The sequence below is a fragment of the Nicotiana sylvestris genome, chromosome 7 (assembly GCF_000393655.2).
Source record: "Nicotiana sylvestris chromosome 7, ASM39365v2, whole genome shotgun sequence".
Classification (NCBI taxonomy): Eukaryota; Viridiplantae; Streptophyta; class Magnoliopsida; order Solanales; family Solanaceae; genus Nicotiana; species Nicotiana sylvestris.
In genome coordinates, this window is record NC_091063.1 from 6,969,913 (window position 1) to 6,986,764 (window position 16,852).

Consider the following 16,852-nt stretch of genomic DNA (forward strand, 5'->3'; position numbering starts at 1 on the left):
ACGGTAATTTTAGCAAAATAAAATGATTCTATTTTTTTGGTCGAAAGAAAATTTTTATTTCAACCAGTTTTCAATTTACATCACCTGTACTTTGGACTCTAGTAACAACTCTCATGACTGAAACCAATAAACAGAAAAACCTATACAACCAAAGCTGCTTAATAAGATCCCATAACACTCATGAATCTTTTTCCTATCCTACTTGCTATGAAATACAATTAGGATAACTATTTAGTGTACTCAATATAGGTGTCTATTTACATTTCTTTTGTCATGTTATGTGCACTTGCATGGCAATGTCTTTTGTTTTATCTTTGACCTCTCTGCTCTAGTTTTGAAATCTTCTTTCATTCCGTTCTATCCAGATATGATAAACTACTGCTGCAAACACCACTCCTAGCAAAGTCTTCCTTGGACTCCTATTGTTTACATTGGTAGTTAGCCACTACACCTCAGCTTCCTAGTTTTCAATCTTCCTTTGGTACCATAGTCATCCTAGCATTCCTTTCCATAAGCTCTGTGAATATGGACAATCGAAATACAAGTGATCATGTGTCTTTTGTATGTCTCCTCCACACAGTACACATGAATGAGCCACCTGAATTTCCCATTTTGCTAGTCTGTCAACTGTACCCAGCCTTCTTTATATTGCCATCCATAAAATAAATTGTTGCTTTGGTAGAATTCCAGTTAACATGACTAATGCTTTCCAGTGGACTTTGGGGTACCTTGGAGTAGCATGAAGATAAGCCTTCTTAATGCTGAATCTCTCATTCTGAGCAAAGGATTCAATAGTTGGTATGTCATTAGCCCACCATTCTTTTGCTGTAAATAGTTTCCTCACTAGCTAACTAGCCTGCTTTGGAACCTTCATATTATTTATGTCATTATGCTTTATGTAATGGCAATGAGTCCATCTAATCCAAAGCTTGTCTTGCTTAGCCATTATAGCCCAGAGGAGTTTAGTAAAAGCAGCTTTGTTCCATCTCTCATAGTTGATAATGTTTAGACCCCCAGCAGCTTTTGGTTTACACAATGTTTCCCATGCTATAGAAGCTCTGTGAGTGTTATATGAATGCCCGTCCACAAATAATTCTTGCATATACCATTAACAAGTTTAATAACCTTTTTTGGAAAAAGGAATACTTGAGCCCAGTATGTCTGAATTTCAAACAGGACACTCTTAATGAGTTGTAGTCTTCCGACATAGGACAAGAACTTTGATGTCTAGCTTGTATGGATCTGAATTTGATCGAACACGACTTACAGTGAGCACGACAAACGACCGAGCACCCACGAGTCGACGCCCAGAGGGATACGACCTTGTGGTAAAAGAAGGAACAATGCGGCCTCAGCAGTTGAGTAAGCCCATTAGGAGATATGGAGAATATTCCTTAAAAGATTTTTTGTATGTCGTTTTTACGATTGGAAGGAGTTCCTCAGTATATAAGAGGGTTGAGAGCTTTGTAACAGGTCATGAACACTTTGTAAAACTCACCAACCTTGAATGAAAAGAAAGTTTACAACTCTCTTCTCTCTATTGTTATCATCCTAGAGTTTATTATCTTCAGCTACGATTTATCCCTTCATCTTTGATTGATTTGTTCAAAAAAGATTTTAATATCTTTTCAGTCAAATAATTTGGTGCCGTCTGTGGGGTTTTCCATAGCTGAAATCATAGTTCTCATCTAGGTTCTTGAAAGCGACGATTACTATTCTTCAAACCTCATAAAAACCAACAATGGCGAAAAAGGAAGCGAGGCTGAAGGCGATAGTAGATGTCTCAAATAATCTCATGAACTCCCTCAACGAAGCTGGTAGAGAAGACACTGAGATACAACACCAAGAGTTACAGCGGAGGGGGAGATCTCACCTTTTCCACACGGGGATCTAACGATCTTCCGCGAAAGGGGAGCCTCAACGTCCACGGTGGGGGAAGCACCACCAGCAGTCAAAAAGCTGCTAGAAGAATGGTTGACAAGTGCTCAGAACAACATGCTCGAAAAACCTCCTCAAGGAGATGTCGAAGACTTGCCACCTACAGAAATCGCAGCTACCACCAATAAGCCGAGCGCTACGCGAACGGGTAACACCCACACTGTCACTGATGCAGGTGACGATGCACTCATGGCCATCTTAAAGAAAATGGAAAAGATGGAAAACGAGAACAAAACACTCCGTGATCAAATGAAGGAGCATCAGGAGACGGTTGACAAAATACCAGGCGCCCCTAAGCTATTACCAAAACGCGATGTGGGCCGATTCGTCGAACAACCATACAGCGACGGGGCTGCTCCTCATCTTATTCCAAACACCTTTAAGATGCCGCATAACTTGAAAATATACGACGGGACCACGGACCAGGAGGATTATCTAATCCATTATGTTACTGCGATAAAGGGCAACGATCTGTCAAAGGAACAGGTACCATCTGTGCTGCTAAAAAAGTTCGGTGAAACCTTGATAAAGGGAGCATTGACATGGTACTCCTAGCTACCAGCGTGATCGATATCAACGTTTGAAGAGATGGCGGATAAATTCACTACTGCTCATGCAGGGGCGAAGAAGGCTGAAGCTAGGGTCAATGATATCTTCGCCATCAGGCAAACGGCGGGCGAGGGACTTTGGGATTTCCTGGCCCGATTCAACAGAGTAAGGATGAGCCTACCAAACGTGTTAGAAGGGATGGCAGTAGCAGCCTTTCAAAATGGGTTAAACAGGAACGGATCAAAGGCAACCAAAAAATTGCTCAGTAGACTCATGAAGTATCCCCCCCACCATATGGGAAGAGATCCACAATGCATATTTCGCTGAGGTAAGGGTAGATGAGGATGACCTGAATGGCCCGATTCAGAGATTAACGTCGATTCTGACCGAGGCAAGGAGAGATCGATGTAACGATGGGTGAAGAGATCAACCACCACGTTTCAATTGAGAAAGGCATCAGCCCTATGTCCAAACATCTAATCCGCCCCATCCAAGACATACGGATGTCGTGTTATGACACACTGCACCCCTTTGAAGCGAAAGAGGTATGCCTCCACTACTATCTGCTCATAACTTTTGTGTTTCCCCTTCAGAGATAGTGTACGCACTGAAGAAGCTGGGCACGAAGGTGCAGTGGCCATAAAAAATGAAATCGGACCCAAGCACCAGGAGGTCAAATGTCCTCTGTGAATTCCACCAAGAAAGAGGACACAAAACCGAAGATTGCATAGGTCTGCAGCAGGAAGTAGTTAGGATGTTGAACCAGGGGTACCTGAAAGAACTGCTCAGCGATAAAGGAAGGTCCAACTTCGCTCGAGGACGCGATCCATCTCAAGGACCTCCAAAGTCACCATCAGCAGCGCGCACCATACAGATGATCATTGGCGATGTCGACGACACGGTAATCAGCCATGTGAAGTTCACCACCACGCACAAACTCAAACGGACGGTCGCCCACGAACGGTATGATGACCTCGAAGACAGTATCATCTTCGATAAGTCGGATGCCGATGGTTTGTCTTTCCCTCACTATGATGCTTTGGTTATAACTTTACGCATTGCTGATACAGATGTTAAAAAGAATCATGGTAGATGACGGAAGCGGCACGTGTATTGTTCACCCGCGAGTTCTCATGCAAATGAGGCTTGAGGATAAAATAATATCGCGTTGTATAACTGTCACGACCCGGATTTCCCACCCTCGGGAGTCGTGATGGTGCCTACTAATGGGAGCTAGGCAAGTCAAACCTTAACTACTTGCTATACTTTCATATTGCTTCTTTTTAACAAACACAAGGCAATAATATGATAAAAGCGAAATTTTAAATAACATAAGCGGAAGTCACAATTACATAACTTAAGGCTACGTTTATTATAGCTTTTAAAACCTCAGATACCCAAAACCCGGTGTCACAGTGTCACAGACAATCTAAGAGTTACTACAAACAAGGTCTGAAGAAATACATTACACTGTTTCTGAACAAAAGAAAATGAAACAGGAAATAGAGATAGAGGGAGACGCCAGGGCCTGCGGACGCCTGCAGGTCTACCTTGGGTCTCCGGGTGGACTGAAGGAAGCACTCCAACTACTGTCCGAATGTTGCTCCTGGATCTGCACACAGTGCAAAGTGTAGTATCAGCACAACCGACCCCATGTGCTGGTAAGTGTCTAGCCTAACCTCGGCGAAGTAGTGACAAGTCTAGGACCAGACTACACAATTAAACTTGTATAACTGAAATGTATATATAGCAGAAAAGAAATACAGAGAATAACCAATCAATGTGGGAGGGGAAAACATGATGTGGGGGAGATAACAGTTCCGAATAGAAAGCATCAAGTAAGGAAAGAAACAACATCACTCGAATATCAACAAAGAATCAGAAATCAACAATTTTTACGGCATCACCCTTCGTGCTTTTACTCTCGTCCTCTCCAAAGCAATTTTATAATAAAAGTGTGCACGACATCACCCTTCGTACTTTTACTCTCGTCCTCACCAAATCAATCATATAATAAAGATGTGCACGGCACCACCCTTCGTGTTTTTACTCTCTTTCCTCACTATTTAATCAATGAAAATCGGTACGGAATGGTACATCGTGCGGCACGGCATCAGCCTTCGTGCTTTACATTCTTTCCTCACAATAACAAACAATGCACGACATCACCCTTCGTGCTTTAACACTCTTTCTCACCCAAACAACAATCACAAACAAAGATGCAAGGGAATAAACAAAATAATAATAGAAATCCCGGCAAGGGAACACAATTAAACAATTAAATCCCGGCAAGGGAACAACATCAATAATCTCAACATCCCAGCAAGGGAGATAATCAACAAAGCTATAATATCCCGGCAAGGGAACAGTTTGATAACTCTTTCTCTTTCTTTCACTTTTATTTCATAACTCACTTTACCACTTGAGTCAATGCTCCAAAGGGTTCAATCATCTCATATACTTTCACAATTCATAATATAACTTGAGCCAATGATCCTCGATGTTAGAAGGTTACAATTCCTTCCACAAACTTTCCACAACAATTAGAAATCATCACCAAGTCATGAAAGATACAACGAAATCAAGATCTTCAAAATTTAAAGACTCACGGTCATGCTAGACACCAACGTATAGATACTCGTCACCATGCCTATAAGTCGTACTCAACAATTATCACGTAGCAAATAAAACTCAACTCCTAATCCCTCAAACTAAGGTTAGACCAATCACTTACCTCGATGCCACGAACACAACTCAAGGTTCAATTATAGCTTTACCCCTTGATTCCACCACCAATTCGCTCGTATCTAGTCACAATTTACTCAATTACATCAATAAACGCTAAATGATTCAACCCCAATGCATAAAAATGAGTTTTCTAAAGTTTTGCCCAAAAAGTCAAAAATCGCCAATGGGCCCACATGGTCAAAACTCGAGGTTCGAACCAAAACCCGATTACCCCTTCCCCCACGAACCAAAATATATGATTTGTTTTTAAATTGGACCACAAATCGAGGTCCAAATCCCCAAATTTTGAAAAACTTAGGTTCTACCCAAAACTCCCAATTTCCCCCATGAAAATCATTGATTAAGAGTTGAAATCATGTTAAAAGATGTTAATGATTGAAGGAAATTAGTTAAAATTAACTTACAATCGATTTGGAAGAAGAGTTGTTCTTGGAAAATCGCCTAAAGGAGTTTGTGTTTTGAAAAGATGTGAAAAATGAGTTTAAAATCGTCTAAGTATAAAGTTGCAGGTCGCAGGTATTAGAATTGCGAACAGGGATTCGCAATTGCGAACCTCGACCTCTGCCAAGTTGGGAAATGCGAAACAGGGTTCGCATTTGTGAATCCTTCAGGAAAGCTGGACTTTCGCATTTGCGATCAACCTGTCACATTTGCGACATGAGAATTGCGACCACAACATCGCATTTGCGATCACCGGCCAAATGGAAAACTTCGCAATTGCGAAGATAATCTCGCATTTGCGAGAGGGAGCTGGCCTGGGCTTTCTTCGCAATTACGACAAGCCGCTCGCATTTTCGACATCGCATTTGTGAGCCAGGTTTCGCAAATGCGAAGCCTACAGACCTGCTATGCACAGCTGAAAACCTGCAATTTTTCTAAGTTAAAAATGCACCCCGTGGCTCATCCAAAACTCACCCGAGCCCTCGGGCTCCAAACCATATATACACACAACCTTAAAAACATCATACGAACTTATTCGTGTAATAAAATTACCAAAATAACCTCAATAACAACGAATTAAACCTCAAAATCATAGAACTTTCTCAAACTTCTTAAAGCATCAACTTTAGCAATTTAGGTCCGAATCACGTCAAATGACATCCGTTTTTCACCAAATTTTACAGAAATGTCTTAAATCATTTATAAGACCTGTACCGAGCGCCGGAACCAAAATACGGGTCCAATACCATCATGTTCTAATCAAATTTCATTTCAAAATTCTTTAAACAATTTCAGAAACAATTTTCTTTGAAAATTCATTTCTCAGGCTTCGGACCTCAGAATTCGATTCCGGGCATACACTCGAGTCCCATATTTTCCTACGGACCCTCCGGGACCGTCAAATCACGGTTCCGGGTCCGTTTATTCAAAATGTTGACCGAAATCAAATTAGCTCATTTTATAGTCAAAATTTATCATTTTCACAGATTTTCACATCTAGGCTTTCCGACTACGCGTCCTGACTGCGCACGCAAATCGAGGTGACTCTAAATAAGGTTTTCAGGGCCTCAGAACATGGAATTTCATTTTAAAACAAGTGATGAAGCCATCACACTCTCCGCCTCTAAAACAACTATTCGTCCTCGAACGGACAGAAGAAGGAAGTACCTAAGTCGGGGAAGAGATAGGGATAACGGCTCCGCATATCGGACTCAGACTCCCAGGTCGATATCTCAAGAGGTTGACCTCTCCACTGAACACGAATAGAAGGAAAACTCTTCGATCTCAACTGACGAATTTGCCGGTCTAGAATAGCTACGCTCCTCCTCATAAGACAAGTCCTTGTCCAACTGGACCGTGCTGAAATCTAACACGCGGGATGGATCACTGTGATATTTCTGAAGCATGGACACATAAAACACTGGATGCATGGCTGATAAGCTCGACGACAATGCAAGTCTATAAGCCACCTCTCCCACTCGATCAAGAATCTCAAATGGACCAATGAACCTAGGGCTAAGCTTTCCCTTCTTCCTGAATCTCATCACGCCCTTCATAGGCGACGGTCAGAGCAATACCCGCTCTCCAACCATAAAAGTCACATCTTGAACCTTGCGTTCTGCATAACCTTTTTGCCTGGATTGAGCTGTACGAAGTCTATCTTGAATAATCCCGACCTTGTCCAAGACCTCCTGAACCAGATCCGTACCCAACAACCGAGCCTCTCCCGGCTCAAACCATCCAACAAGAGACCGACATTGCCTACCATATAAAGCCTCATAAGGAGCCATCTGGATACTCGACTGGTAGCTGTTGTTGTAGGCAAACTCTGCTAAAGGCAAAAACTGATCCCACGAGCCTCCAAAGTCAATGACACAAGATCGGAGCATATCCTCCAATATCTGAATAGTCCGCTCGGACTGTCCGTCTGTCTGGGGATGAAATGCTATGCTCAACTCAACTTGCGTGCCCAACTCTCACTGAATTGCTCCCCGGAAACGTGAGGTAAACTGTGTACCTCGGTCCGAAATGATAGACACAGGCACACCATGAAGGCGAACAGTCTCCCGAATATAGATCTCAGCTAACCTCTCAGAAGAATAGGAGACTGCCACAGGAATGAAATGTACTGACTTGGTCAGCCTATCAACAATGACCCATACTACGTCGAACTTCTTCCGAGTCTGCAGGAGTCCAACAACGAAATCCATAGTGATCCGCTCCCACTTTCACTCGGGAAGCTCAATCCTCTGAAATAAACCACCAGGCCTCTTATGCTCATACTTAACCTGCTGACAATTCAAACACCGAGCCACATATGCGATGATATCCTTCTTCATTCTTCGCCACCAATAATGCTGCCGCAAATCCTGATACATCTTCGCGGCGCCCGGATGAATAGAGTACCAGTAACTATGGGCCTCCTCTAAAATCAACTCTCGAAGCCCATCTACATTAGGCACACATACTCGACCCTGCAATCTCAAAACTCCATCATTATCTAAGGTAACCTACTTGGCACCTCCGTGTTGCACCGTGTCTCTAAGGACACACAAATGGGGATCATCATACTGCCAATCACGGATACGCTCCAATAAGGTAGAACGAGCGACAGTGCAGGCCAATACACGACTAGGCTCAAAAATATCCAACCTTACAAACTGATTGACCAAAGCCTGAATGTCCAATGCAATCGGTCTCTCACCGACTGGAATATAAGCAACACTGCCCATACTGGTTGACTTTCTACTCAACGCATCGGCCACCACATTGGCCTTTCTCAGATGATACAAGATAGTGACATCATAATCTTTCAACAACTCCAACCACCTCCTTTGTCTCAAATTCAACTCCTTTTGCTTGAACAAATACTGAAGACTCTTGTGATTCGTGAACACCTCACATGCCACCCCATATAGATAATGCCTCCAAATCTTCAATGCGTGAACAATGACTGCCAACTCCAAGTCATGGACTGGATAGTTCTTCTCATGAATCTTCAACTGCCGCGAAGCATAGGCAATGACCTTGTCATCCTGCATCAATATTGCACCAAGCCCAATACGAGATGCATCATAATAAATTGTATAAGGCCCTGAACCTGTGGGCAAAACCAACACCGGTGCCGTAGTCAGAGTTGTCTTGAGCTTCTGAAAGCTCGCATCACACTCATTCGACCATCTGAATTGAGCACCCTTCTGGGTCAACCTGGTCATCGCGGCTGCGATTGATGAGAACCCCTCCACGAACCGATGATAGTAGTTTGTCAATCCCAAGAAACTTCGAATCTCTATAGCTGACGCTGGTCTAGGCCAGTTCTTGACTGCCTCAATCTTCTTCGGATCAACCTGAATACCCTCTGCCGATACAACATGACCCAGGAATGCAACTGAACTCAACCAGAACTCACACTTTGAAAATTTAGCATACAACTGACTATCCCTCAAAGTCTAAAGAACCACTCTGAGATGCTGCTTGTGCTCCTCCTGGCTCGGGAATATATCAAAATATCATCAATGAAGATGATCATTAACGAATCCAAATAAGGCCTGAACACTCGGTTTATCAAATCCATAAAAGTTGCTGGGGTATTTGTCAACCCGAATGACATAACCAAGAACTCATAATGCCCGTACCGAGTGCGGAATGCTGTCTTATGGACATCAGATGCACTAATCCTCAACTGATAGTAGCCAGATCTCAAGTCAATCTTTGAAAATACCTTGGCACCCTGAAGCTGGTCAAACAAATCATCAATCCTCGGCAATGGATACTTATTCTTGATTGTAACCTTGTTCAACTGCCGGTAATCAATACACATTCTCATCGACCCATCATTTTTCTTAACAAACAACACCAACGCACCCCAAAGCGAAACACTGGGTCTAATGAAACCCATCTCAAGCAAGTCTTGCAACTGTTCTTTCAACTCTTTCAACTCAGGCAGGGCCATACAATACGGTGGGATAGAAATGGGCTGAGTGCCCGAAGCCAAATTAATGCAAAAATCAATATCCCTATTGGGTGACATACCCGGAAAGTCTGAAGGGAATACCTCAGGAAACTCACGAACAACGGGCACGGAATCAATAGAGGGAACCTCAGCACTAGAATCACGAACATATGCCAAATAGGCCAAATACCCCTTCTCGACCATACAATGAGCCTTCACATAAGAGATAACACTATGGGTAGAATGACCAGGATCCCCTCTCCACTCTAAAAGAGGAAAACCCGGTAAGGCTAAGGTCACAGTCTTGTCATGACAGTCCAAGATAGCATGGTAAGGTGATAACCAGTCCATCCCGAATATAACATTGAAATTGACCATGTCTAGAAGCAACAAATCCACACGAGTCTTAAGACCCCCAATCACCACAATACAAGAACGATGGACTCGATCTACCACAATAGAATCACCCACCGGTGTAGACACATAAACAGGAACACTCAATGAATCACTAGGCATGACAAGATATGGTGCAAAATAAGATGACACATACGAGTAGGTAGACCCTGGATCAAATAACACTGAAGCATCTCTATCACAAACCAGAATAGTACCTGTAATGACTACATCTGAAGCCTCAGCCTCGGGCTTGGCGGGAAGGCGTAACATCGGGGCTGGGCCCCACCACCCTGAACTACCTCTCTGGGAAGGCCTGCTGCTGGCTGGCCTCCACCTTTGGTGGCCTGAGCTCCACCTCTAGTACCTCTACCTCCACCTCTAGCACCTCTACCCCCACCTCTAGGTGGCTGGGCGGGCTGTGGAACACTTAGTGCCTATACCATAGCACAAGAACCCTGATGCTGAGAGCTACTCGGTGCTCGAGGGCAAAACCTGGCAATGTGACCCGGATCACCATACGTGTAACAAGCCCTCGACTACTAAGACTGCTGGCCCTGACGACCTGAATGACCACCCCGAAAACTCTAAAGCAGTGGTGCACTGTAAGATTGCTGATTAGGATACTGCATCTGAGGACCACGGCCACCTGAAGTACCATGAGAAACCTGGAGCGCTGACTGAAAGGTCCTAGGAGGATGGCCTCTACTATATGAATCTCTACCTCCAAACAAGGTACCACTGAATCGGCCTAAATGATGAGGCCTCTTATCTGACCCATGACCGCCTCCCTAGAACATAACCATCTCAACTCTATGGGCCACATTGGCCGCCTCCTAAAAAGTAATCTCACTCCCAGTCTCCCTAGCCATCTGAAGAAGAATCGGCTGGATAAGACCGTCAATAAACCTCCTCACCCCCTCTCTCTCTCTCTCTCGGTGGGGAGTATGATGAGAGCATGGCGAGCCAAATCAATGAACCTGGTCTCATACTGGGTAACCGTCATGGAACCCTGCTGGAGGCGCTCAAATTGCCTTCGATAGGCCTCTCTCTGAGTAATGGGTAGAAACTTCTCCAAAAATAGTTGTGCAAACTGCTCCCAAGTCAAGGCTGGCGAACCGGCTGGTCTAGCCAAACATAAATTCCTCTACCAAGTCTTGGCGGATCCAGACAAGCGAAATGTAGTAAAATCAACCCCATTGGTCTCAACAATGCCCATGTTCCTGAGAACCTCGTGGCAGTTGTCTAGATAATACTAGGGATCCTCAGTAGACGCACCGCTAAAAGTAGTAGTGAAGAGTTTGGTGAACCTATCCAGCCTTCACAAAGCATCGGCAGACATAGCTGCTCCATCATCGGCCTGTGCTACCATACCCGGCTGTACCGCTCCAACTGGCTAAACTGCTAGAGTCTGAATCTGAGGAGCTACCTGCTCCGGAGTGCGAGTAGTAGGAGTTTGGGCCCCTCCTCCAGCCTGAGAGATGGTTGGTGCTACAGGAAGCAAGCATGCTCGGGTGACACTTTCCATGAGGCCCACTAGTCGGACCAAAGCATCCTGAAAAATTGGGTAGCAACAAACCCCTCTAGGACCTGAGCTGGGCCCACCGGGACTGCTGGGGCCGAAACCTCCTCATCAAAGTCAACCTGAGGCTCCGCCATTGATGCTGCTGCTCGGGGCTGAGCTTTGCCCCTACCTCAGCCTCTAGCACGGCTTCGGCCTCGCCCTCTACCCCTCATGGGAGCTGCTGCTGGGGTTTAGGCTGCTGAGCGGTGGATGGGGAAGTACGTGTTCTCGCCATCTGCGAAAGAATAAAGTAGAAATTCAATTAGCATTGAGAAACCAAATCGCACGATAGGAAAGAATAAATGTGTTGTAGCCTCTAGGGGATAAATACAGACGTCTTCGTACCAATGTGACGACCCAACCCATCGTCTCATGAGAACCGCTTCGTTTTTCCCATTTTATGCTTCTTTATGTTTCGTTATCGGTATTCGGTGTGTTAGAGTTAAGTCAGATTGGTTTTGATAGGAAATGAGACACTTAGTCTCTTTAAGGAAGACTTATTTTGAAAAAGTCAACCGGATGTTGACTATTGAGTTAGAGGGATCGGATGTGATTTCCGGTGATTCGGTTAGCTTCGGGGGATGATTTGTGACTTAGGAGTGTGACCGGAAGTAATTTTGGAGGTCCGGTGTAGAATTAGGCTTGAATTGGCGAAGTTAGCATTTTGGCGACTTCCGGTTGATAGGTGAGATTTTGATCCGAGGGTCGGAATGGAATTCCGAGAGTTGTTGTAGCTCCGTTAAGTGATTTGGGATATGTGTGCAAAATTTCAGGTCATTCGGATGTGATTTGGTTAGGTTTTTGATCGAATGCGTATTTTGGAAGTTTTAGAAGAACTTAGGCTCGAATTTGAGGTAATTTGATGGTTTATTGTGCTGTTGAAGTGTTTTGATGATTGGAACGAGGTTGAAAAATGTTTTAGGATGCGTTGGTGCTTTTGGTTGAGGTTCCGGGGCCTCGGGTGTGTTTTGGGTGAGTTTTGAGCGAGTACGGACACCCCGAAACTTAGAAAAATGGAGGGAGCAGCAGTTTTGGCACGGACTGCGCTCCTATTTGGCGCTGGGCGCACAGGTCTAGTGCTGGCCGCGTCAAAGTGGCCGCGGCCGCGGTCGTGCAGACTGCAGGTTGCTGGTTCTACTTCAGAAGCTCATATCTTTTTATCCACAAGGAAATTTGAGGTGATTTAAAAACGAAAGTTGTAGCCCTTCGTGTCTAGTTTCCAGAAAGGTAAAGACATTACAATTTGGACTTCTGTAGCGAACGTTATGGACAAAATACTAAACCATGTCCCTGCAGAGCAAGACCTGCACGGCCGCGGTCATTTTTACGCGGACCGCGGTCATTTTTGTGCGGTCAGCGGTGTCGGAATCCGAGGGGTACCCTATAAATACGAGGTTTTGGGTTTTATTTAATATTTTGACCTAGAGAGCTCGGATTTTGGCGATTTTTTGAAGGTTTTTCAAGAAATTGGTCGGGGTAAGTGATTCTAACTCAGATTTGGTTAGAGTACATGAATCTATCACTGAATTCATCATTTAATTCATGATTTGAGATGGAATTTGGGAAGAAAATTGTGGAACCTTTCAAAAATGTAAAATGATGATTTGAAGGACCAAATGGTATCGGAATTGGATAATTTTGGTATGGTTAGACTCGTGAGAGTATGAGGATTCTGAAAATGTAAATTTTACCCGATTCCGAGACGTGGGCCCGGGGCTCGGGTTTTGCTAATTTCTAGTTTTTTGATATTTTTCAAATGTTTTCGCTTGGGCTTTGTTCCCTTAGCATATTGTGACGTATTCGTTCTGATTTTGGATAGATTCGACGCGCGTGGAGGCCAATTCGAGGGGCAAAGGCGTCGCGAGCTAGAGAATTAGCCAGTTCGAGGTGAGTAATGGTTGTAAATGATGTTCTGAGGGTTTGAAACCCCGGATTGCACATCGTAGTGCTATATTGAGGCAAGATACGCGCTGGATGATGAGCGTGGGGTTTTCACTACTGGGGATTGTGACTTGGTCCATCCCGATTGATGATTTTACTGAATATTTGACTGAAATTCATTTGTTACCATCATGATTTGGGCTGATTGTCATATTTAGGCTTCGTGCCAACTATTTGGACCCTTTGGGGATTTTTATCACTGTTTCCTTACTGCTTGACTTATTATTTGAACTCAGTCCTGTTGATATCTACTGTTTTACAAACTCCGCCACTTTTACTCAGATTTGAAACTTAATTGATATTTCTACATCATGTTTTGGGCCGAGAACTGCTGTTTTACTAATGCCCAAGGGGCTTATGATGATTTCTGGACTGAGTGAGGCCGAGGGCCATATGTAAGGATATGCTGAGTGATATGAGGCCGAGGGCCTGATATACTATTTATGCCATGCGGTGGCTTGAGTGATGTGAGGATATGCTGAGTGATGATGCCATGAGGTGGCTTGATATAGCACTTGGGCCGTAAGGGGCCCCTCCAGAGTCTGCACACCCACAGTGAGCGCGGGTACCCATGTGATTTGAAGCAGTGGTAACAATGACACTGTTTGATGCAATCTGGTCAGGTAACAATGGTTGACCATTATGCTGAGTGATTGTGAGGTAACCCGAGGGGCTGATACTATATTGAGAGTGAGCCCGAGGGACTGATACTATGCTGAGCGGTTGATACTGTGCCTGAGGGGCGGATTTTTACTTCTTAATTACCTGTTTTACTTGTTTTAAAAGGGAATATCATTTGATTTCTTCACTGATTTACTGCTTTAGATGATTTTACTGCTTGATATGGAATTGCTTTGTGCTTTTACGTGTTTTCATACTTTCAGCCATTATTTGTAATTATTACTCACTGAGTCGGAGTACTCACATTACTCCCTGCACTATGTGTGAAGATTCAGGCATAGCAGAACCCGCACCTGAGCGCTGATTCCTTTCCAGGCTAGGTAGTGATTTGGAGTTACGAGGTAGCTGTTGACGTCCGCAGCCCCCTTGTCTCTCTTATTCTCTATCATTTATGTTTTCTTCAGACTGTTGTATCGGATTCCGTACTTTGTAGACCTATAACAGATTCTGTAGTAGCTCATGACTTGTGACACCCTGGTTTGGGCTGTGTCGGGATGGTCCCTGCTGTTATTATCGTTAAATTCCGCAATTTATGAGCATTATATCATATGTTATTACTGTTTATGATGATTAACTATTTAAAAGAGGTGTTCCGTTTTAGTCTGGCTGGCCTTGTCTTCACGAGAGGCGCCATCACGACCGGGTTCGGGGATCGGGTCGTGACAACCAATCCGTCAGACTCTACTAAGCTTGTCTGTGAACTGTAAGACCCATATAACCTAGAGCTCTGATACTAACTTGTTACGACCCGGATTTCCCACCCTCAGGAGTCGTGATGGCGCCTACTAATGGAAGCTAGACAAGCCAAACCTTAACTACTTGCTACACTTTCATATTGCTTCTTTTTAATAAACACAAGGCGATAATATGATAAAAGCAAAATTTTAAATAACATAAGCGAAAGTAAACAATTATATAACTTAAGGCTACGTCTATTATAGCTTTTAAAACCTTAGATACCTAAAACCTGGTGTCATAGTATCACAGACTGTCTAAGAGTTACTACAAACAAGGTCTAAAGAAATACATTACACTGTTTATGAACAAAAGAAAATGAAACAGAAAATAGAGATAGAGGGAGACGCCAGGGCCTGCGGACGCCTGCAGGTCTACCTTGGGTCTCCGGGTGGACTGAAGGAAGCACTCCAACTACTGTCCGAATGCTGCTCCTGGATCTGCACACAATGTAGAGTGTAGTATCAGCACAACCGACCCCATGTGTTGGTAAGTGTCTAGCCTAACCTCGGAGAAGTAGTGACGAGGCTAGAACCAGACTACGCAATTAAACATGTACAGTTGAAATGTATAAACAGCAAAAAAGAAATACAGAGAATAACCAGTCAATGTGGGAGGGGGAAACATATTGTGGGGGAGATAACAGTTCCGAATAGAAATCATCAAGTAAGGAAAGAAACAACATCACTCGAATATCAACAAAGAATCAGAAATCAACAATTTGCACGGCATCACCCTTAGTGTTTTTACTCTCGTCCTCTCCAAAGCAATTTTATAATAAAAGTGTGCATGACATCACCCTTCGTGCTTTTACTCTCGCCCTCACGAAATCAATCATATAATAAATATGTGCACGGCACCACCCTTCGTGCTTTTACTCTCTTTCCTCACCATTTAATCAATGAAAATCGGTACGGAATGGTACATCGTGCGGCACGACATCACCCTTCGTGTTTTACACTCTTTCCTCACAGTAACAAACAATGCACGGCATCACCTTTCGTGCTTTAACACTCTTCCTCACCCAAACAACAATCACAAACAAAGGGGCAAGAGAATAAACAAAATAATAATAATAGAAATCCCGGCAAGGGAACACAATTAACAATTAAATCCCGGCAAGGGAACAACATCAATAATCTCAACATCCCGGCAAGGGAGATAATCAACAAAGCAATAATATCCCGGCAAGGGAACAGTTTGATAACTCTTTCTTTTTCTTTCACTTTTATTTCATAACTCACTTTACCACTTGAGCCAATGCTCCAAAGAGTTCAATCATCTCATATACTTTCACAATTCATAATATAACTTGAGTCAATGATCCTCGATGTTCAAAGGTTACAATTCCTCCCTCAAACTTTCCACAACAATTAGAAATCATCACCAAGGCATGAAAGATACAACGAAATCAAGATCTTCAAAATTTAAAGACTCACGATCATGCTAGACACCAATGTATAGATACTCGTCACCATGCCTATACGCCGTACTCAACAATTATCACGTAGCAAATAAGACTCAACTCCTAATCCCTCAAGCTAAGGTTAGACCAAACACTTACCTCGATGCCATGAACATAACTCAAGGTTCAATTATAGCTTTACCCCTTGATTACACCGTCAATTTGCTCGTATCTAGTCACAATTTACTCAATTACATCAATAAACACTAAATGACTCAATGTAAACACTAAATTACATCAATAGTTTTCCAAAGTTTTCCCCAAAAAGTCAAAAATCGCACTCGGGCCCACATGGTCAAAACCCGTGGTTCGAACCAAAACCCGATTACCCATTCCCCTACGAACCCAAATATATGATTTGTTTTTAAATCGGACCTCAAATCGAGGTCTAAATCCCCAATTTTTGAAAAACCTAGGTTCTACCCAAAACTCCCAATTTCCCCCA